We start from the raw sequence: 19,852 nt of genomic DNA, 5'->3' as shown, positions 1-19,852 counted from the left end.
GGCGTTCCCACTCGGAACTCGGAAATTCCCACTTTCGAGTAATAGAATGCAGCATTAGAGTTTAAGTTGTAAGGGGATATTATAATTTACTGTTGTCAGTGAAATTGAGTGAGTGACCTTTTGTATCTCTTAAAGGGTCACTTAAAAAAATAAAAAATGAATAATAATAACTTGCATTTTTTGCTCTAGGAAGCAGAGTTTTCTTCAGCACTGTAAAAAATTGCACTATAAACCGACAATAACATACTGGCAAACCTGATATTTTACTGTTTTACAGCTAAAAAAAAAAAATGTTGTTGTGATGGCTTTTCCCAACCATGGGTGAGGAGAGAACAAAGTGGATATGACACCCTACTGTACATCTAGAGATTACACAATCCCTCTGTGCTCCACATGGCATAGGCCCATGTACTTAGAGATGGTACTAAATTAGATACTTTTTATAGGTACCAACTGGATTTTATTGGTAGTACTGATTCATGTCAAATCAACAGGTACCATGTTTAGGTACCTAAAAGCATTCTTGTGATTTTATTATCTAAAAAAAATCATATTTCTTACATCATAAACACACAAAAAGGTAACAAAAATTGGAACTGACTGACAGGAACTGGGAATCAATACCATATCATTTCACATGTGAAAAGTACCCATCCCTACATGTACTCAGTGATTTTTACAGTGCATTAAGTGTTTATGCTAATAAATGAGATGTATTGAAGGTTTAGGGTTGGGACAGATAAGACGGAAGGTTATTCCCATCTCGTACACAGATTTGCCCTATGTGCAACATCTCAGTGTATCACATGGTCTCATATCTTCACTCATGGTTACACCATCACAACAAAAATGACTTTGCTTTGAAATAACAGAAAAAGCAGGGTTGCCAGTGTTTTACTGTTATTTCACATTCATATGCTGTAATTCAACCTAAAGTATTATACTGTGAAATAAATTACAGCACATACACTGTAAAATACCGAGAAAAAAAACAAAAACAAAAAAACAGAATACAAATTTACCATTTACCAGAAAAAGATTTTTCCATTACAATCTGAAAGTTAAATTTAAGTAAATTTACCATTAATTTCTTGACCGTGTAGTGAAATGTTTTACAGTGAAGAACTTAAGTTAACACATATGATATAAAACACAAAAGAAACAGAAAATTAATATACAATTTACAAGAAAAAAAATTACCATTAACCATTAAAATTGGTAAATTAAATTAATACAAATTTACCATTATTTTTTACAGTGGAGGGAAATATTTTACAGTGTAGAAGTTCAGTTAACAAACGAATATAATTCAACTCAAAAAGAAAACATGGGTTAAAATCACTGAAAAGTTTAGTTGAGTTAAGATAGATTTATTTTAAACAATTACTTGAAGAAGTTAAGTCATCAAGTTTAGATCAACCAAACTACGACGAAGGTTGACACAAAACATTTTATTTCATCACGTTGACTTCTGTTGGTGTCACAATAACTTCTCTTATTTTTTTGGACTAACTTAAGTTTCAAGGCAGCCCTTTAACTCTTTTTTTTTTTACGTTGAACCAACAGGTTAGTTTTAACAGTGTTTCATGACTCCATACTGATGGAAATACTGCTCTTTTTTCCAACTTTCTGCATATCCCCTGATGTTCCAAAAGCCTGACTCTGCTGCTCTGGTCAAGGCTGTTGATAACACGAGGTCCGTGGGGGTTGCTCTGCAGTGACCTTGCAACAAATGGCTCAATTATCCAAGGTACCAGCAGACTGCATGCATTCTTTGGTTAACCCCTCGCTGTCACACACAGTCACACACACACTCAGTCATGTGTGCATTGGCTCAAGAGGTCGGAGGTCACTGCACTCCTAACTTTTCTTCCCTCTCTTCCACTCGGACTAATTTGGCGACTTAATGGCCGCTTGCTTTGCAGAAAGGGGGTCGGCTCGCGGAGGGTTACGAGGGAGGTAGCTGAAGTCATGCAGTAAAGCTTCTCATAAATGCCAGGTGAAGTGTATTGAAGCCATAAAATGCACCATAAAGGCTTGTGGCAGTTAAGAAAGCTGGATTAAACAAGGGGCTCTTTATACAGTAGGGGCTGTGCCCGGTTCAGTCACAGACAGTGAAAACCAGCGTCTCAGTGTGTGAAAATCAGAATCTGTGTCATTATTCTTTAAATTGAAACTCTGCAGCATTTTAAAGTCCTATATTCTGTAGGAAGGGTTTGTGAGATGGAATATGAAATTAAATCTTGCTCTGTGGAGTTTATTTCGCCTGGAACAAGAGATCACTTTAGGTCACCGCGAAGGTTTCCACACATTTGGCTCTTTAACTGCAGCCTGCCCCATGTTGTGTTATCTTATTCCCATCTCTATTAATGTATTCCTACTTCTGTATCGTCTTTAAGAGCCACTGTAATGACTAAATTTCCCTCCAGGGTAAGGAAGCTATTTGGATATGAGCTGAATAAAAGCAGTTCAGAAGAATTTAAATGTGAAGCGAATAATAATTCTGGGGTAAACTATTTAACAGCTAAAGTGAGATTAATCTCATCGCTCTCCTCGCTGAGTTCAGCTCCATGCTAAAATTAGACGGTGTTTTTGCAAAGTCTGTGTCGTGACCCACCCATGAGCCGTGGGAGTGTTGAAAGGGTTGCCAGGAGGTTACTGAGGGAAAAAAAATTAAATTATTAACCAAATGCTGCAATCTGTCTCAGTTGTCCCTGCAGCCTCAGGCTCCTCACAAATTAAACTTTTGGGGATTCTTTCGTCATTTTGGGCTCCAGTTAAATAAGCTATCAGTGTAAAGGAAGGAAGCTGTATGAGCATCTTTGCTGCTGTCTCACAGTCCCACAGAGAGTTTGAATGAGCGCGAGGGACCATGTAATGTTTATGCATGTGAAGGTGTATAACAATGGGAATGGGAAACGTTCTTATCCTATTATCTAGAGAACGGATGTCAAAGATAACACCTGCCCTAAAGCTAACACACCATGACTGTGCCCAAAATTTCCATGACCACGTGGCCTAATGGACAAGGCGTCTGACTTCGGATCAGAAGATTGAGGGTTCGAGTCCCTTCGTGGTTGTGCCTTTATCCTTAAATACCCTCAAACAACCCCAGAGTGTCTGCAGAAATGTATCCAACTGGGCCTCAAAGTGGTCAATAGGACCTGTGGCTGGTTTGCCTGGTTGGGTAGAGAGAGGTGCTTACTATGCCAAGGCCATGGAGTCGATCCCCATGTCGCTTCGACCCCATACAGCCTGATAGCAAGAGTTTTTTTGACAGTTTGTATGTGTTAACAAATATCAATTTTTTAGAGGTGTAAAAGGCATTGGGTACTTGGCCGGTTAGCTCAGCTGGTTAGAGCGTGGTGCTAATAACGCCAAGGTCATGGGTTCAATCCCCATACTGGCCAAGCTACTTATTGGAGACAGGACCCCTGGAATTCTAAGGGGGCGGTGTTGCTGTCACTTCCCAATAAAAGGCATTAATGAGACATGAAGAATGAATAACACAGGCGGAACTTTCCAAATGTATCATACTGCCTTACTGACCACTGACTGTCCCAAAGCTGCCTCTGTTTCTGTCTTTGATACAAGTGGTACATTAGCAATAGCCTCTCCACAGTTGCCATGCTTGTTTTTGAATTTGTTGTCATGAACTTTTGACTCTGGGCTGCCCACCCTTGTGAATGTATGCCAGATGCAATACCAACATAAAGGAGGTACAGAAGGATGTGGGCAGTGACGGTAACACCAGTCGAAATGGTCCGACACATTTTGGTATGTAATGGGAGTATAAACGGGCCCTTAATCACCAACAAAGACCCAAGAAAACTCTTTCGATGTCTATGTATGTGTATCCAGGTGGTCATGGGGCCGGTGGCCGGTTAGCTCAGCTGGTTAGAGCGTGGTGCTAATAACGCCAAGGTCATGGGTTCAATCCCCATACTGGCCAAGCAACTTATTGGAGACAGGACCCCTGGAATTCTAAGGGGGCGGTGTTGCTGTCACTTCCCAATAAAAGGCATTAATGAGACATGAAGAATGAATAACACAGGTGGAACTTTCCAAATGTATCATACTGCCTTACTGGCCACTGACTGTCCCAAAGCTGCCTCTGTTTCTGTCTTTGATACAAGTGGTACATTAGCAATAGCCTCTCCACAGTTGCCATGCTTGTTTTTGGATTTGTTGTCATGAACTATTGACTCTGGGCTGCCCGCCCTTGTGAATGTATATCAGATGCAATACCAACATAAAGGAGGTACAGAAGGATGTGGGCAGTGACGGTAACACCAGTCGAAATGGTCGGACACATTTTGGTATGTAATGGGAGTATAAATGGGCCCTTAATCACCAACAAAGACCCAAGAAAACTCTTTCGATGTCTATGTATGTGTATCCAGGTGTGCAGCAAAGTGGTGTATGAGGGGAGCCACATGTGGCCGGTTAGCTCAGCTGGTTAGAGCGTGGTGCTAATAACGCCAAGGTCATGGGTTCAATCCCCATACTGGCCAAGCTACTTATTAAACACAGGATCACAAAATATCCAACAGCAAGAGAAAGCCTACAAGCCCTCATAGAAATGTTGACTTACAGACCCTCTGTTGGATCTCCTCAACAGACACTTGCCTTTAACAACTTTCAAAAAGTTACCTTTGTGGATGAAGATTAATCAATCTTTGATGAGAGGTATGGTTTCCATGACCACGTGGCCTAATGGACAAGGCGTCTGACTTCGGATCAGAAGATTGAGGGTTCGAGTCCCTTCGTGGTTGTGCCTTTATCCTTAAATCCCCTCAAACAACCCCAGAGCGTCTGCAGAAATGTATCCAAGTGGGCCCCAAAGAGGTCAATAGGACCCTTACACAGAGGTGTCAGACTTGCCAATCTGACCCCAGAAGGTGGAGCTACAACCCTGTAGTCTGTTGATTGTCTGATAGCATTGTCACTTACCAAGTGACAGCAGCTGTATTTCTCATTGGACCATGCAGCCTTCTCTGAAACAAAGCTTAATTGCACTTTGTGGCAATGGACAACAAGGATATCCCAATGAAGAATAATTGCTGCATGCCTCCCAATGTTGCTCTCTTGTTAACTGTGTCACGTTTCTCTTCTTTGTTGGATTTATAATGCAGCTACATTGTGTTGCTCTGCTATGGCTTTACAATTAGGGATGGGTACCTTTCACATCTGATTTGATACGGTATCAGTGCCCGGAACCTGGCAATTGGTATCAGTACTCAATGGTACCACTTTTCAGTCCTTTTGTCAGTTTTCATGTGTTAACAAATATTAATTTTTTAAGGGTGTTAAAAAGAGTCCTTGACATGGCCGGTTAGCTCAGCTGGTTAGAGCGTGGTGCTAATAACGCCAAGGTCATGGGTTCAATCCCCATACTGGCCAAGCTACAAATTTAAAATCCAGATACTGTGATAATGCAACCCATAAAGGGAAATTTAGTTGCCGAATGGACAAGACGTTTGGCTTAGGATCAGAAGGTTCTGGGGTCAAGTCCCTTCGTTGCTGTGCCAGTGGACTTTTATTGCATTTATGCTCAACGTTTCGTACAGATATGGATACAGACGGGGCCTCCTGTCCGTCTTCTGCATTCATTCCGTCTGTATCTTTTCAGGTTTCCATCAAGCTTACTAACCAAAGGAGCAGTACCACTGGAATTCTAAGGGGGCGGTGTTGCTGTCACTACCCAATAAGAGGCATTAATGAGACATGAAGAATGAATAACACTGGCGGAACTTTCCAAATGTATTATACTGCCTTACTGACCACTGACTGTCCCAACGCTGCCTCTGTTTTTGTCTTTGATACAAGTGGTACATCAGCAATAGCCTCTCCAGAGTTGCCATGCTTGTTTTTGGATTTGTTGTCATGAACTTTTGACTCTGGGCAGCCCGCCCTTGTGAATGTATGCCAGATGCAATACCAACATAAAGGAGGTACAGAAGGATGTGGGTAGTGACGGTAACACCAGTCGAAATGGTTGGACACATTTTGGTACGTAAAGGGAGTATAAATGGGCCCTTAATCACCAACAAAGACCCAAGAAAACTCTTTCGATGTCTATGTATGTGTATCCAGGTGTGCAGCAAAGTGGTGTATGAGGGGAGCCACATGTGGCCGGTTAGCTCAGCTGGTTAGAGCGTGGTGCTAATAACGCCAAGGTCATGGGTTCAATCCCCATACTGGCCAAGCTACCTCTTGAACACAGGATCACAAAATATCCAACAGCAAGAGAAAGCCTACAAGCCCTCATAGAAATGTTGACTTACAGACCCTCTGTTGGATCTCCTCAACAGACACTTGCCTTTAACAAGTTTCAGAAAGTTACCTTTGTGGATGAAGATTAATCAATCTTTGATGAGAGGTATGGTTTCCATGACCACGTGGCCTAATGGACAAGGCGTCTGACTTCGGATCAGAAGATTGAGGGTTTCGAGTCCCTTCGTGGTTGTGCCTTTATCCTTAAATCCCCTCAAACAACCCCAGAGCGTCTGCAGAAATGTATCCAAGTGGGCCCCAAAGAGGTCAATAGGACCCTTACACAGAGGTGTCAGACTTGCCAATCTGACCCCAGAAGGTGGAGCTACAACCCTGTAGTCTGTTGATTGTCTGATAGCATTGTCACTTACCAAGTGACAGCAGCTGTATTTCTCATTGGACCATGCAGCCTTCTCTGAAACAAAGCTTAATTGCACTTTGTGGCAATGGACAACAAGGATATCCCAATGAAGAATAATTGCTGCATGCCTCCCAATGTTGCTCTCTTGTTAACTGTGTCACGTTTCTCTTCTTTGTTGGATTTATAATGCAGCTACATTGTGTTGCTCTGCTATGGCTTTACAATTAGGGATGGGTACCTTTCACATCTGATTTGATACGGTATCAGTGCCCGGAACCTGGCAATTGGTATCAGTACTCAATGGTACCACTTTTCAGTCCTTTTGTCAGTTTTCATGTGTTAACAAATATTAATTTTTTAAGGGTGTTAAAAAAAGTCCTTGACATGGCCGGTTAGCTCAGCTGGTTAGAGCGTGGTGCTAATAACGCCAAGGTCATGGGTTCAATCCCCATACTGGCCAAGCTACAAATTTAAAATCCAGGTACTGTGATAATGCAACCCATAAAGGGAAATTTAGTTGCCGAATGGACAAGACGTTTGGCTTAGGATCAGAAGGTTCTGGGGTCAAGTCCCTTGGTTGCTGTGCCAGTGGACTTTTATTGCATTTATGCTCAACGTTTCGTACAGATATGGATACAGACGGGGCCTCCTGTCCGTCTTCTGCATTCATTCCGTCTGTATCTTTTCAGGTTTCCATCAAGCTTACTGACCAAAGGAGCAGTACCACTGGAAATCTAAGGGGGCGGTGTTGCTGTCACTACCCAATAAGAGGCATTAATGAGACATGAAGAATGAATAACACTGGCAGAACTTTCCAAATGTATTATACTGCCTTACTGACCACTGACTGTCCCAACGCTGCCTCTGTTTTTGTCTTTGATACAAGTGGTACATCAGCAATAGCCTCTCCACAGTTGCCATGCTTGTTTTTGGATTTGTTGTCATGAACTTTTGACTCTGGGCAGCCCGCCCTTGTGAATGTATGCCAGATGCAATACCAACATAAAGGAGGTACAGAAGGATGTGGGTAGTGACGGTAACACCAGTCGAAATGGTTGGACACATTTTGGTACGTAAAGGGAGTATAAATGGGCCCTTAATCACCAACAAAGACCCAAGAAAACTCTTTCGATGTTTATGTGTGTGTATCCAGGTGGGCATGGGGCCGGTGGCCGGTTAGCTCAGCTGGTTAGAGCGTGGTGCTAATAACGCCAAGGTCATGGGTTCAATCCCCATACTGGCCAAGCAACTTATTGAAGACAGGACCCCTGGAATTCTAAGGGGGCGGTGTTGCTGTCACTTCCCAATAAAAGGCATTAATGAGACATGAAGAATGAATAACACAGGCGGAACTTTCCAAATGTATCATACTGCCTTACTGGTCACTGACTGTCCCAAAGCTGCCTCTGTTTCTGTCTTTGATACAAGTGGTACATTAGCAATAGCCTCTCCACAGTTGCCATGCTTGTTTTTGAATTTGTTGGCATGAACTTTTGACTCTGGGCTGCCCACCCTTGCGAATGTATGCCAGATGCAATACCAACATAAAGGAGGTACAGAAGGATGTGGGCAGTGACGGTAACACCAGTCGAAATGGTCGGACACATTTTGGTATGTAATGGGAGTATAAATGGGCCCTTAATCACCAACAAAGACCCAAGAAAACTCTTTCGATGTCTATGTATGTGTATCCAGGTGTGCAGCAAAGTGGTGTATGAGGGGAGCCACATGTGGCCGGTTAGCTCAGCTGGTTAGAGCGTGGTGCTAATAACGCCAAGGTCATGGGTTCAATCCCCATACTGGCCAAGCTACTTATTAAACACAGGATCACAAAATATCCAACAGCAAGAGAAAGCCTACAAGCCCTCATAGAAATGTTGACTTACAGACCCTCTGTTGGATCTCCTCAACAGACACTTGCCTTTAACAAGTTTCAGAAAGTTACCTTTGTGGATGAAGATTAATCAATCTTTGATGAGAGGTATGGTTTCCATGACCACGTGGCCTAATGGACAAGGCGTCTGACTTCGGATCAGAAGATTGAGGGTTCGAGTCCCTTCGTGGTTGTGCCTTTATCCTTAAATCCCCTCAAACAACCCCAGAGCGTCTGCAGAAATGTATCCAAGTGGGCCCCAAAGAGGTCAATAGGACCCTTACACAGAGGTGTCAGACTTGCCAATCTGACCCCAGAAGGTGGAGCTACAACCCTGTAGTCTGTTGATTGTCTGATAGCATTGTCACTTACCAAGTGACAGCAGCTGTATTTCTCATTGGACCATGCAGCCTTCTCTGAAACAAAGCTTAATTGCACTTTGTGGCAATGGACAACAAGGATATCCCAATGAAGAATAATTGCTGCATGCCTCCCAATGTTGCTCTCTTGTTAACTGTGTCACGTTTCTCTTCTTTGTTGGATTTATAATGTAGCTACATTGTGTTGCTCTGCTATGGCTTTACAATTAGGGATGGGTACCTTTCACATCTGATTTGATACGGTATCAGTGCCCGGAACCTGGCAATTGGTATCAGTACTCAATGGTACCACTTTTCAGTCCTTTTGTCAGTTTTCATGTGTTAACAAATATTAATTTTTTAAGGGTGTTAAAAAGAGTCCTTGACATGGCCGGTTAGCTCAGCTGGTTAGAGCGTGGTGCTAATAACGCCAAGGTCATGGGTTCAATCCCCATACTGGCCAAGCTACAAATTTAAAATCCAGATACTGTGATAATGCAACCCATAAAGGGAAATTTAGTTGCCGAATGGACAAGACGTTTGGCTTAGGATCAGAAGGTTCTGGGGTCAAGTCCCTTCGTTGCTGTGCCAGTGGACTTTTATTGCATTTATGCTCAACGTTTCGTACAGATATGGATACAGACGGGGCCTCCTGTCCGTCTTCTGCATTCATTCCGTCTGTATCTTTTCAGGTTTCCATCAAGCTTACTGACCAAAGGAGCAGTACCACTGGAATTCTAAGGGGGCGGTGTTGCTGTCACTACCCAATAAGAGGCATTAATGAGACATGAAGAATGAATAACACTGGCGGAACTTTCCAAATGTATCATACTGCCTTACTGACCACTGACTGTCCCAACGCTGCCTCTGTTTTTGTCTTTGATACAAGTGGTACATCAGCAATAGCCTCTCCACAGTTGCCATGCTTGTTTTTGGATTTGTTGTCATGAACTTTTGACTCTGGGCAGCCCGCCCTTGTGAATGTATGCCAGATGCAATACCAACATAAAGGAGGTACAGAAGGATGTGGGTAGTGACGGTAACACCAGTCGAAATGGTTGGACACATTTTGGTACGTAAAGGGAGTATAAATGGGCCCTTAATCACCAACAAAGACCCAAGAAAACTCTTTCGATGTCTATGTATGTGTATCCAGGTGTGCAGCAAAGTGGTGTATGAGGGGAGCCACATGTGGCCGGTTAGCTCAGCTGGTTAGAGCGTGGTGTTAATAACGCCAAGGTCATGGGTTCAATTCCCATACTGGCCAAGCTACTTATTGAACACAGGATCACAAAATATCCAACAGCAAGAGAAAGCCTACAAGCCCTCATAGAAATGTTGACTTACAGACCCTCCGTTGGATCTCCTCAACAGACACTTGCCTTTAACAAGTTTCAGAAAGTTACCTTTGTGGATGAAGATTAATCAATCTTTGATGAGAGGTATGGTTTCCATGACCACGTGGCCTAATGGACAAGGCGTCTGACTTCGGATCAGAAGATTGAGGGTTCGAGTCCCTTCGTGGTTGTGCTGTTCCCCACCAAATGCTCTAACCCCATGTCTGATTCCTGACCCTCTCAAGTTTTGGGACCCTTACACAGAGGTGTCAGACTTGCCAATCTGACCCCAGAAGGTGGAGCTACAACCCTGTAGTCTGTTGATTGTCTGATAGCATTGTCACTTACCAAGTGACAGCAGCTGTATTTCTCATTGGACCATGCAGCCTTCTCTGAAACAAAGCTTAATTGCACTTTGTGGCAATGGACAACAAGGATATCCCAATGAAGAATAATTGCTGCATGCCTCCCAATGTTGCTCTCTTGTTAACTGTGTCACGTTTCTCTTCTTTGTTGGATTTATAATGCAGCTACATTGTGTTGCTCTGCTATGGCTTTACAATTAGGGATGGGTACCTTTCACATCTGATTTGATACGGTATCAGTGCCCGGAACCTGGCAATTGGTATCAGTACTCAATGGTACCACTTTTCAGTCCTTTTGTCAGTTTTCATGTGTTAACAAATATTAATTTTTTAAGGGTGTTAAAAAAAGTCCTTGACATGGCCGGTTAGCTCAGCTGGTTAGAGCGTGGTGCTAATAACGCCAAGGTCATGGGTTCAATCCCCATACTGGCCAAGCTACAAATTTAAAATCCAGGTACTGTGATAATGCAACCCATAAAGGGAAATTTAGTTGCCGAATGGACAAGACGTTTGGCTTAGGATCAGAAGGTTCTGGGGTCAAGTCCCTTCGTTGCTGTGCCAGTGGACTTTTATTGCATTTATGCTCAACGTTTCGTACAGATATGGATACAGACGGGGCCTCCTGTCCGTCTTCTGCATTCATTCCGTCTGTATCTTTTCAGGTTTCCATCAAGCTTACTGACCAAAGGAGCAGTACCACTGGAAATCTAAGGGGGCGGTGTTGCTGTCACTACCCAATAAGAGGCATTAATGAGACATGAAGAATGAATAACACTGGCAGAACTTTCCAAATGTATTATACTGCCTTACTGACCACTGACTGTCCCAACGCTGCCTCTGTTTTTGTCTTTGATACAAGTGGTACATCAGCAATAGCCTCTCCACAGTTGCCATGCTTGTTTTTGGATTTGTTGTCATGAACTTTTGACTCTGGGCAGCCCGCCCTTGTGAATGTATGCCAGATGCAATACCAACATAAAGGAGGTACAGAAGGATGTGGGTAGTGACGGTAACACCAGTCGAAATGGTTGGACACATTTTGGTACGTAAAGGGAGTATAAATGGGCCCTTAATCACCAACAAAGACCCAAGAAAACTCTTTCGATGTTTATGTGTGTGTATCCAGGTGGGCATGGGGCCGGTGGCCGGTTAGCTCAGCTGGTTAGAGCGTGGTGCTAATAACGCCAAGGTCATGGGTTCAATCCCCATACTGGCCAAGCAACTTATTGAAGACAGGACCCCTGGAATTCTAAGGGGGCGGTGTTGCTGTCACTTCCCAATAAAAGGCATTAATGAGACATGAAGAATGAATAACACAGGCGGAACTTTCCAAATGTATCATACTGCCTTACTGGTCACTGACTGTCCCAAAGCTGCCTCTGTTTCTGTCTTTGATACAAGTGGTACATTAGCAATAGCCTCTCCACAGTTGCCATGCTTGTTTTTGAATTTGTTGGCATGAACTTTTGACTCTGGGCTGCCCACCCTTGTGAATGTATGCCAGATGCAATACCAACATAAAGGAGGTACAGAAGGATGTGGGCAGTGACGGTAACACCAGTCGAAATGGTCGGACACATTTTGGTATGTAATGGGAGTATAAATGGGCCCTTAATCACCAACAAAGACCCAAGAAAACTCTTTCGATGTCTATGTATGTGTATCCAGGTGTGCAGCAAAGTGGTGTATGAGGGGAGCCACATGTGGCCGGTTAGCTCAGCTGGTTAGAGCGTGGTGCTAATAACGCCAAGGTCATGGGTTCAATCCCCATACTGGCCAAGCTACTTATTGAACACAGGATCACAAAATATCCAACAGCAAGAGAAAGCCTACAAGCCCTCATAGAAATGTTGACTTACAGACCCTCTGTTGGATCTCCTCAACAGACACTTGCCTTTAACAAGTTTCAGAAAGTTACCTTTGTGGATGAAGATTAATCAATCTTTGATGAGAGGTATGGTTTCCATGACCACGTGGCCTAATGGACAAGGCGTCTGACTTCGGATCAGAAGATTGAGGGTTCGAGTCCCTTCGTGGTTGTGCTGTTCCCCACCAAATGCTCTAACCCCATGTCTGATTCCTGACCCTCTCAAGTTTTGGGACCCTTACACAGAGGTGTCAGACTTGCCAATCTGACCCCAGAAGGTGGAGCTACAACCCTGTAGTCTGTTGATTGTCTGATAGCATTGTCACTTACCAAGTGACAGCAGCTGTATTTCTCATTGGACCATGCAGCCTTCTCTGAAACAAAGCTTAATTGCACTTTGTGGCAATGGACAACAAGGATATCCCAATGAAGAATAATTGCTGCATGCCTCCCAATGTTGCTCTCTTGTTAACTGTGTCACGTTTCTCTTCTTTGTTGGATTTATAATGCAGCTACATTGTGTTGCTCTGCTATGGCTTTACAATTAGGGATGGGTACCTTTCACATCTGATTTGATACGGTATCAGTGCCCGGAACCTGGCAATTGGTATCAGTACTCAATGGTACCACTTTTCAGTCCTTTTGTCAGTTTTCATGTGTTAACAAATATTAATTTTTTAAGGGTGTTAAAAAAAGTCCTTGACATGGCCGGTTAGCTCAGCTGGTTAGAGCGTGGTGCTAATAACGCCAAGGTCATGGGTTCAATCCCCATACTGGCCAAGCTACAAATTTAAAATCCAGGTACTGTGATAATGCAACCCATAAAGGGAAATTTAGTTGCCGAATGGACAAGACGTTTGGCTTAGGATCAGAAGGTTCTGGGGTCAAGTCCCTTCGTTGCTGTGCCAGTGGACTTTTATTGCATTTATGCTCAACGTTTCGTACAGATATGGATACAGACGGGGCCTCCTGTCCGTCTTCTGCATTCATTCCGTCTGTATCTTTTCAGGTTTCCATCAAGCTTACTGACCAAAGGAGCAGTACCACTGGAATTCTAAGGGGGCGGTGTTGCTGTCACTACCCAATAAGAGGCATTAATGAGACATGAAGAATGAATAACACTGGCGGAACTTTCCAAATGTATTATACTGCCTTACTGACCACTGACTGTCCCAACGCTGCCTCTGTTTTTGTCTTTGATACAAGTGGTACATCAGCAATAGCCTCTCCACAGTTGCCATGCTTGTTTTTGGATTTGTTGTCATGAACTTTTGACTCTGGGCAGCCCGCCCTTGTGAATGTATGCCAGATGCAATACCAACATAAAGGAGGTACAGAAGGATGTGGGTAGTGACGGTAACACCAGTCGAAATGGTTGGACACATTTTGGTACGTAAAGGGAGTATAAATGGGCCCTTAATCACCAACAAAGACCCAAGAAAACTCTTTCGATGTTTATGTGTGTGTATCCAGTTGGGCATGGGGCCGGTGGCCGGTTAGCTCAGCTGGTTAGAGCGTGGTGCTAATAACGCCAAGGTCATGGGTTCAATCCCCATACTGGCCAAGCTACTTATTAAAGACAGGACCCCTGGAATTCTAAGGGGGCGGTGTTGCTGTCACTTCCCAATAAAAGGCATTAATGAGACATGAAGAATGAATAACACAGGTGGAACTTTCCAAATGTATCATACTGCCTAACTGGTCACTGACTGTCCCAAAGCTGCCTCTGTTTCTGTCTTTGATACAAGTGGTACATTAGCAATGGCCTCTCCACAGTTGCCATGCTTGTTTTTGAATTTGTTGTCATGAACTTTTGACTCTGGGCTGCCCACCCTTGTGAATGTATGCCAGATGCAATACCAACATAAAGGAGGTACAGAAGGATGTGGGCAGTGACGGTAACACCAGTCGAAATGGTCGGACACATTTTGGTATGTAATGGGAGTATAAATGGGCCCTTAATCACCAACAAAGACCCAAGAAAACTCTTTCGATGTCTATGTATGTGTATCCAGGTGTGCAGCAAAGTGGTGTATGAGGGGAGCCACATGTGGCCGGTTAGCTCAGCTGGTTAGAGCGTGGTGCTAATAACGCCAAGGTCATGGGTTCAATCCCCATACTGGCCAAGCTACTTATTGAACACAGGATCACAAAATATCCAACAGCAAGAGAAAGCCTACAAGCCCTCATAGAAATGTTGACTTACAGACCCTCTGTTGGATCTCCTCAACAGACACTTGCCTTTAACAAGTTTCAGAAAGTTACCTTTGTGGATGAAGATTAATCAATCTTTGATGAGAGGTATGGTTTCCATGACCACGTGGCCTAATGGACAAGGCGTCTGACTTCGGATCAGAAGATTGAGGGTTCGAGTCCCTTCGTGGTTGTGCCTTTATCCTTAAATCCCCTCAAACAACCCCAGAGCGTCTGCAGAAATGTATCCAAGTGGGCCCCAAAGAGGTCAATAGGACCCTTACACAGAGGTGTCAGACTTGCCAATCTGACCCCAGAAGGTGGAGCTACAACCCTGTAGTCTGTTGATTGTCTGATAGCATTGTCACTTACCAAGTGACAGCAGCTGTATTTCTCATTGGACCATGCAGCCTTCTCTGAAACAAAGCTTAATTGCACTTTGTGGCAATGGACAACAAGGATATCCCAATGAAGAATAATTGCTGCATGCCTCCCAATGTTGCTCTCTTGTTAACTGTGTCACGTTTCTCTTCTTTGTTGGATTTATAATGCAGCTACATTGTGTTGCTCTGCTATGGCTTTACAATTAGGGATGGGTACCTTTCACATCTGATTTGATACGGTATCAGTGCCCGGAACCTGGCAATTGGTATCAGTACTCAATGGTACCACTTTTCAGTCCTTTTGTCAGTTTTCATGTGTTAACAAATATTAATTTTTTAAGGGTGTTAAAAAAAGTCCTTGACATGGCCGGTTAGCTCAGCTGGTTAGAGCGTGGTGCTAATAACGCCAAGGTCATGGGTTCAATCCCCATACTGGCCAAGCTACAAATTTAAAATCCAGGTACTGTGATAATGCAACCCATAAAGGGAAATTTAGTTGCCGAATGGACAAGACGTTTGGCTTAGGATCAGAAGGTTCTGGGGTCAAGTCCCTTCGTTGCTGTGCCAGTGGACTTTTATTGCATTTATGCTCAACGTTTCGTACAGATATGGATACAGACGGGGCCTCCTGTCCGTCTTCTGCATTCATTCCGTCTGTATCTTTTCAGGTTTCCATCAAGCTTACTGACCAAAGGAGCAGTACCACTGGAATTCTAAGGGGGCGGTGTTGCTGTCACTACCCAATAAGAGGCATTAATGAGACATGAAGAATGAATAACACTGGCGGAACTTTCCAAATGTATTATACTGCCTTACTGACCACTGACTGTCCCAACGCTGCCTCTGTTTTTGTCTTTGATACAAGTGGTACATCAGCAATAGCCTCTCCACAGTTGCCATGCTTGTTTTTGGATTTGTTGTCATGAACTTTTGACTCTGGGCAGCCCGCCCTTGTGAATGTATGCCAGATGCAATACCAACATAAAGGAGGTACAGAAGGATGTGGGTAGTGACGGTAACACCAGTCGAAATGGTTGGACACATTTTGGTATGTAATGGGAGTATAAATGGGCCCTTAATCACCAACAAAGACCCAAGAAAACTCTTTCGATGTCTATGTATGTGTATCCAGGTGTGCAGCAAAGTGGTGTATGAGGGGAGCCACATGTGGCCGGTTAGCTCAGCTGGTTAGAGCGTGGTGCTAATAACGCCAAGGTCATGGGTTCAATCCCCATACTGGCCAAGCTACTTATTGAACACAGGATCACAAAATATCCAACAGCAAGAGAAAGCCTACAAGCCCTCATAGAAATGTTGACTTACAGACCCTCTGTTGGATCTCCTCAACAGACACTTGCCTTTAACAAGTTTCAGAAAGTTACCTTTGTGGATGAAGATTAATCAATCTTTGATGAGAGGTATGGTTTCCATGACCACGTGGCCTAATGGACAAGGCGTCTGACTTCGGATCAGAAGATTGAGGGTTCGAGTCCCTTCGTGGTTGTGCCTTTATCCTTAAATCCCCTCAAACAACCCCAGAGCGTCTGCAGAAATGTATCCAAGTGGGCCCCAAAGAGGTCAATAGGACCCTTACACAGAGGTGTCAGACTTGCCAATCTGACCCCAGAAGGTGGAGCTACAACCCTGTAGTCTGTTGATTGTCTGATAGCATTGTCACTTACCAAGTGACAGCAGCTGTATTTCTCATTGGACCATGCAGCCTTCTCTGAAACAAAGCTTAATTGCACTTTGTGGCAATGGACAACAAGGATATCCCAATGAAGAATAATTGCTGCATGCCTCCCAATGTTGCTCTCTTGTTAACTGTGTCACGTTTCTCTTCTTTGTTGGATTTATAATGCAGCTACATTGTGTTGCTCTGCTATGGCTTTACAATTAGGGATGGGTCCCTTTCACATCTGATTTGATACGGTATCAGTGCCCGGAACCTGGCAATTGGTATCAGTACTCAATGGTACCACTTTTCAGTCCTTTTGTCAGTTTTCATGTGTTAACAAATATTAATTTTTTAAGGGTGTTAAAAAAAGTCCTTGACATGGCCGGTTAGCTCAGCTGGTTAGAGCGTGGTGCTAATAACGCCAAGGTCATGGGTTCAATCCCCATACTGGCCAAGCTACAAATTTAAAATCCAGATACTGTGATAATGCAACCCATAAAGGGAAATTTAGTTGCCGAATGGACAAGACGTTTGGCTTAGGATCAGAAGGTTCTGGGGTCAAGTCCCTTCGTTGCTGTGCCAGTGGACTTTTATTGCATTTATGCTCAACGTTTCGTACAGATATGGATACAGACGGGGCCTCCTGTCCGTCTTCTGCATTCATTCCGTCTGTATCTTTTCAGGTTTCCATCAAGCTTACTGACCAAAGGAGCAGTACCACTGGAATTCTAAGGGGGCGGTGTTGCTGTCACTACCCAATAAGAGGCATTAATGAGACATGAAGAATGAATAACACTGGCGGAACTTTCAAAATGTATTATACTGCCTTACTGACCACTGACTGTCCCAACGCTGCCTCTGTTTTTGTCTTTGATACAAGTGGTACATCAGCAATAGCCTCTCCACAGTTGCCATGCTTGTTTTTGGATTTGTTGTCATGAACTTTTGACTCTGGGCAGCCCGCCCTTGTGAATGTATGCCAGATGTAATACCAACATAAAGGAGGTACAGAAGGATGTGGGTAGTGACGGTAACACCAGTCGAAATGGTTGGACACATTTTGGTACGTAAAGGGAGTATAAATGGGCCCTTAATCACCAACAAAGACCCAAGAAAACTCTTTCGATGTCTATGTATGTGTATCCAGGTGTGCAGCAAAGTGGTGTATGAGGGGAGCCACATGTGGCCGGTTAGCTCAGCTGGTTAGAGCGTGGTGTTAATAACGCCAAGGTCATGGGTTCAATCCCCATACTGGCCAAGCTACTTATTGAACACAGGATCACAAAATATCCAACAGCAAGAGAAAGCCTACAAGCCCTCATAGAAATGTTGACTTACAGACTCTCTGTTGGATCTCCTCAACAGACACTTGCCTTTAACAAGTTTCAGAAAGTTACCTTTGTGGATGAAGATTAATCAATCTTTGATGAGAGGTATGGTTTCCATGACCACGTGGCCTAATGGACAAGGCGTCTGACTTCGGATCAGAAGATTGAGGGTTCGAGTCCCTTTGTGGTTGTGCTGTTCCCCACCAAATGCTCTAACCCCATGTCTGATTCTTGACCCTCTCAAGTTTTGGGACCCTTACACAGAGGTGTCAGACTTGCCAATCTGACCCCAGAAGGTGGAGCTACAACCCTGTAGTCTGTTGATTGTCTGATAGCATTGTCACTTACCAAGTGACAGCAGCTGTATTTCTCATTGGACCATGCAGCCTTCTCTGAAACAAAGCTTAATTGCACTTTGTGGCAATGGACAACAAGGATATCCCAATGAAGAATAATTGCTGCATGCCTCCCAATGTTGCTCTCTTGTTAACTGTGTCACGTTTCTCTTCTTTGTTGGATTTATAATGCAGCTACATTGTGTTGCTCTGCTATGGCTTTACAATTAGGGATGGGTACCTTTCACATCTGATTTGATACGGTATCAGTGCCCGGAACCTGGCAATTGGTATCAGTACTCAATGGTACCACTTTTCAGTCCTTTTGTCAGTTTTCATGTGTTAACAAATATTAATTTTTAAAGGGTGTTAAAAAAAGTCCTTGACATGGCCGGTTAGCTCAGCTGGTTAGAGCGTGGTGCTAATAACGCCAAGGTCATGGGTTCAATCCCCATACTGGCCAAGCTACTTATTGAACACAGGATCCAAAAATTTCCAACAGCAAGAGAAAGCCTACAAGCCCTCATAGGCGTGTTGACTTACAGACCCTCTGTTGGATCTCCTAGACAGACACTTGCCTTTAACAAGTTTCAAAAAGTTACCTTTGTGGATGAAGATTAATCAATCTTTGATGAGGAGTATGGTTTCCATGACCACGTGGCCTAATGGACAAGGCGTCTGACTTCGGATCAGAAGATTGAGGGTTCGAGTCCCTTCGTGGTTGTGCCTTTATCCTTAAATCCCCTCAAACAACCCCAGAGCGTCTGCAGAAATGTATCCAAGTGGGCCCCAAAGAGGTCAATAGGACCTGTGGCTGCTTTGCCTGGATGGGTAGATAAAGGTGCTGAATATGCCAAGGTCAAGGGGTTGATCCCCATACAAGCCATCCACATCAATGACACAGGATCCAAGAATTCCTGATAGCAAAAGAGAGCCCTTGAGCCTTCTCCTTACTAAGTGGTGTTCACAAAGAGTTTCTCAAGTGCTTCAAGATCTTGTCAGAAGATGCTTGTTGCTGTTTTTCACACTTTTTTATGAAGAGTAACCGATGTGGCTGAAAAGAAAGGACCCCAGGAAGGGCAGAACAGTTTCCATGACCACGTGGCCTAATGGACAAGGCGTCTGACTTCGGATCAGAAGATTGAGGGTTCGAGTCCCTTCGTGGTTGTGCTGTTCCCCACCAAATGCTCTAACCCCATGTCTGGTTCCTGACCCTCTCAAGGTTTGGGACCCTTACACAGAGGTGTCAGACTTGCCAATCTGACCCCAGAAGGTGGAGCTACAACCCTGTAGTCTGTTGATTGTCGGATAGCATTGTCACTTACCAAGTGACAGCAGCTGTATTTCTCATTGGACCATGCAGCCTTCTCTGAAACAAAGCTTAATTGCACTTTGTGGCAATGGGCAACAAGGAAATTCCAATGAAGAATATTTGCTGCATGCCTCCCAATGTTGCTCTCTTGTTAACTGTGTCACATTTCTCTTCTTTGTTGGATT

The 19,852-nt window shown here is 43.8% G+C and overlaps 32 non-coding genes across 32 annotated transcripts; all 32 read left to right on the top strand.

The window, feature by feature from the left end:
- The first annotated feature begins 3,007 nt into the window (after positions 1 to 3,007).
- On the top strand, positions 3,008 to 3,080 carry trnar-ucg (transfer RNA arginine (anticodon UCG)). The gene has a single exon. It is a non-coding gene; the product is annotated as a tRNA-Arg (tRNA).
- Positions 3,081 to 3,336: 256 nt separating this feature from the next.
- On the top strand, positions 3,337 to 3,410 carry trnai-aau (transfer RNA isoleucine (anticodon AAU)). The gene has a single exon. It is a non-coding gene; the product is annotated as a tRNA-Ile (tRNA).
- A 468-nt stretch (positions 3,411 to 3,878) lies between these two features.
- Positions 3,879 to 3,952, top strand: trnai-aau (transfer RNA isoleucine (anticodon AAU)). The gene has a single exon. It is a non-coding gene; the product is annotated as a tRNA-Ile (tRNA).
- Positions 3,953 to 4,440: 488 nt separating this feature from the next.
- trnai-aau (transfer RNA isoleucine (anticodon AAU)) lies at positions 4,441 to 4,514 on the top strand. Its single transcript has one exon. It is a non-coding gene; the product is annotated as a tRNA-Ile (tRNA).
- A 188-nt stretch (positions 4,515 to 4,702) lies between these two features.
- On the top strand, positions 4,703 to 4,775 carry trnar-ucg (transfer RNA arginine (anticodon UCG)). The gene has a single exon. It is a non-coding gene; the product is annotated as a tRNA-Arg (tRNA).
- A 554-nt stretch (positions 4,776 to 5,329) lies between these two features.
- trnai-aau (transfer RNA isoleucine (anticodon AAU)) lies at positions 5,330 to 5,403 on the top strand. The gene has a single exon. It is a non-coding gene; the product is annotated as a tRNA-Ile (tRNA).
- A 730-nt stretch (positions 5,404 to 6,133) lies between these two features.
- trnai-aau (transfer RNA isoleucine (anticodon AAU)) lies at positions 6,134 to 6,207 on the top strand. Its single transcript has one exon. It is a non-coding gene; the product is annotated as a tRNA-Ile (tRNA).
- A 188-nt stretch (positions 6,208 to 6,395) lies between these two features.
- On the top strand, positions 6,396 to 6,469 carry trnar-ucg (transfer RNA arginine (anticodon UCG)). Its single transcript has one exon. It is a non-coding gene; the product is annotated as a tRNA-Arg (tRNA).
- Positions 6,470 to 7,023: 554 nt separating this feature from the next.
- trnai-aau (transfer RNA isoleucine (anticodon AAU)) lies at positions 7,024 to 7,097 on the top strand. Its single transcript has one exon. It is a non-coding gene; the product is annotated as a tRNA-Ile (tRNA).
- Positions 7,098 to 7,807: 710 nt separating this feature from the next.
- On the top strand, positions 7,808 to 7,881 carry trnai-aau (transfer RNA isoleucine (anticodon AAU)). Its single transcript has one exon. It is a non-coding gene; the product is annotated as a tRNA-Ile (tRNA).
- A 488-nt stretch (positions 7,882 to 8,369) lies between these two features.
- On the top strand, positions 8,370 to 8,443 carry trnai-aau (transfer RNA isoleucine (anticodon AAU)). The gene has a single exon. It is a non-coding gene; the product is annotated as a tRNA-Ile (tRNA).
- Positions 8,444 to 8,631: 188 nt separating this feature from the next.
- trnar-ucg (transfer RNA arginine (anticodon UCG)) lies at positions 8,632 to 8,704 on the top strand. The gene has a single exon. It is a non-coding gene; the product is annotated as a tRNA-Arg (tRNA).
- Positions 8,705 to 9,258: 554 nt separating this feature from the next.
- Positions 9,259 to 9,332, top strand: trnai-aau (transfer RNA isoleucine (anticodon AAU)). The gene has a single exon. It is a non-coding gene; the product is annotated as a tRNA-Ile (tRNA).
- Positions 9,333 to 10,062: 730 nt separating this feature from the next.
- trnai-aau (transfer RNA isoleucine (anticodon AAU)) lies at positions 10,063 to 10,136 on the top strand. The gene has a single exon. It is a non-coding gene; the product is annotated as a tRNA-Ile (tRNA).
- Positions 10,137 to 10,324: 188 nt separating this feature from the next.
- trnar-ucg (transfer RNA arginine (anticodon UCG)) lies at positions 10,325 to 10,397 on the top strand. Its single transcript has one exon. It is a non-coding gene; the product is annotated as a tRNA-Arg (tRNA).
- Positions 10,398 to 10,930: 533 nt separating this feature from the next.
- On the top strand, positions 10,931 to 11,004 carry trnai-aau (transfer RNA isoleucine (anticodon AAU)). Its single transcript has one exon. It is a non-coding gene; the product is annotated as a tRNA-Ile (tRNA).
- Positions 11,005 to 11,714: 710 nt separating this feature from the next.
- trnai-aau (transfer RNA isoleucine (anticodon AAU)) lies at positions 11,715 to 11,788 on the top strand. The gene has a single exon. It is a non-coding gene; the product is annotated as a tRNA-Ile (tRNA).
- Positions 11,789 to 12,276: 488 nt separating this feature from the next.
- Positions 12,277 to 12,350, top strand: trnai-aau (transfer RNA isoleucine (anticodon AAU)). Its single transcript has one exon. It is a non-coding gene; the product is annotated as a tRNA-Ile (tRNA).
- A 188-nt stretch (positions 12,351 to 12,538) lies between these two features.
- Positions 12,539 to 12,611, top strand: trnar-ucg (transfer RNA arginine (anticodon UCG)). Its single transcript has one exon. It is a non-coding gene; the product is annotated as a tRNA-Arg (tRNA).
- A 533-nt stretch (positions 12,612 to 13,144) lies between these two features.
- trnai-aau (transfer RNA isoleucine (anticodon AAU)) lies at positions 13,145 to 13,218 on the top strand. Its single transcript has one exon. It is a non-coding gene; the product is annotated as a tRNA-Ile (tRNA).
- A 710-nt stretch (positions 13,219 to 13,928) lies between these two features.
- Positions 13,929 to 14,002, top strand: trnai-aau (transfer RNA isoleucine (anticodon AAU)). Its single transcript has one exon. It is a non-coding gene; the product is annotated as a tRNA-Ile (tRNA).
- Positions 14,003 to 14,490: 488 nt separating this feature from the next.
- On the top strand, positions 14,491 to 14,564 carry trnai-aau (transfer RNA isoleucine (anticodon AAU)). Its single transcript has one exon. It is a non-coding gene; the product is annotated as a tRNA-Ile (tRNA).
- A 188-nt stretch (positions 14,565 to 14,752) lies between these two features.
- trnar-ucg (transfer RNA arginine (anticodon UCG)) lies at positions 14,753 to 14,825 on the top strand. The gene has a single exon. It is a non-coding gene; the product is annotated as a tRNA-Arg (tRNA).
- Positions 14,826 to 15,379: 554 nt separating this feature from the next.
- trnai-aau (transfer RNA isoleucine (anticodon AAU)) lies at positions 15,380 to 15,453 on the top strand. The gene has a single exon. It is a non-coding gene; the product is annotated as a tRNA-Ile (tRNA).
- Positions 15,454 to 16,183: 730 nt separating this feature from the next.
- On the top strand, positions 16,184 to 16,257 carry trnai-aau (transfer RNA isoleucine (anticodon AAU)). The gene has a single exon. It is a non-coding gene; the product is annotated as a tRNA-Ile (tRNA).
- A 188-nt stretch (positions 16,258 to 16,445) lies between these two features.
- On the top strand, positions 16,446 to 16,518 carry trnar-ucg (transfer RNA arginine (anticodon UCG)). The gene has a single exon. It is a non-coding gene; the product is annotated as a tRNA-Arg (tRNA).
- A 554-nt stretch (positions 16,519 to 17,072) lies between these two features.
- On the top strand, positions 17,073 to 17,146 carry trnai-aau (transfer RNA isoleucine (anticodon AAU)). Its single transcript has one exon. It is a non-coding gene; the product is annotated as a tRNA-Ile (tRNA).
- Positions 17,147 to 17,876: 730 nt separating this feature from the next.
- Positions 17,877 to 17,950, top strand: trnai-aau (transfer RNA isoleucine (anticodon AAU)). The gene has a single exon. It is a non-coding gene; the product is annotated as a tRNA-Ile (tRNA).
- A 188-nt stretch (positions 17,951 to 18,138) lies between these two features.
- Positions 18,139 to 18,211, top strand: trnar-ucg (transfer RNA arginine (anticodon UCG)). Its single transcript has one exon. It is a non-coding gene; the product is annotated as a tRNA-Arg (tRNA).
- Positions 18,212 to 18,744: 533 nt separating this feature from the next.
- trnai-aau (transfer RNA isoleucine (anticodon AAU)) lies at positions 18,745 to 18,818 on the top strand. Its single transcript has one exon. It is a non-coding gene; the product is annotated as a tRNA-Ile (tRNA).
- Positions 18,819 to 19,006: 188 nt separating this feature from the next.
- On the top strand, positions 19,007 to 19,079 carry trnar-ucg (transfer RNA arginine (anticodon UCG)). The gene has a single exon. It is a non-coding gene; the product is annotated as a tRNA-Arg (tRNA).
- Positions 19,080 to 19,450: 371 nt separating this feature from the next.
- On the top strand, positions 19,451 to 19,523 carry trnar-ucg (transfer RNA arginine (anticodon UCG)). Its single transcript has one exon. It is a non-coding gene; the product is annotated as a tRNA-Arg (tRNA).
- Positions 19,524 to 19,852: the final 329 nt, after the last annotated feature.

This window comes from Halichoeres trimaculatus, unplaced genomic scaffold (genome assembly GCF_033239565.1).
Source record: "Halichoeres trimaculatus isolate MK-OKI-2021-1 unplaced genomic scaffold, fHalTri1.1 fHalTri1_scaffold_7, whole genome shotgun sequence".
In the NCBI taxonomy this organism is placed as follows: domain Eukaryota; kingdom Metazoa; phylum Chordata; class Actinopteri; order Labriformes; family Labridae; genus Halichoeres; species Halichoeres trimaculatus.
The sequence above is the reverse complement of the archived record's forward strand: the minus strand, read 5'-3'. Positions and strand labels throughout refer to the sequence as shown.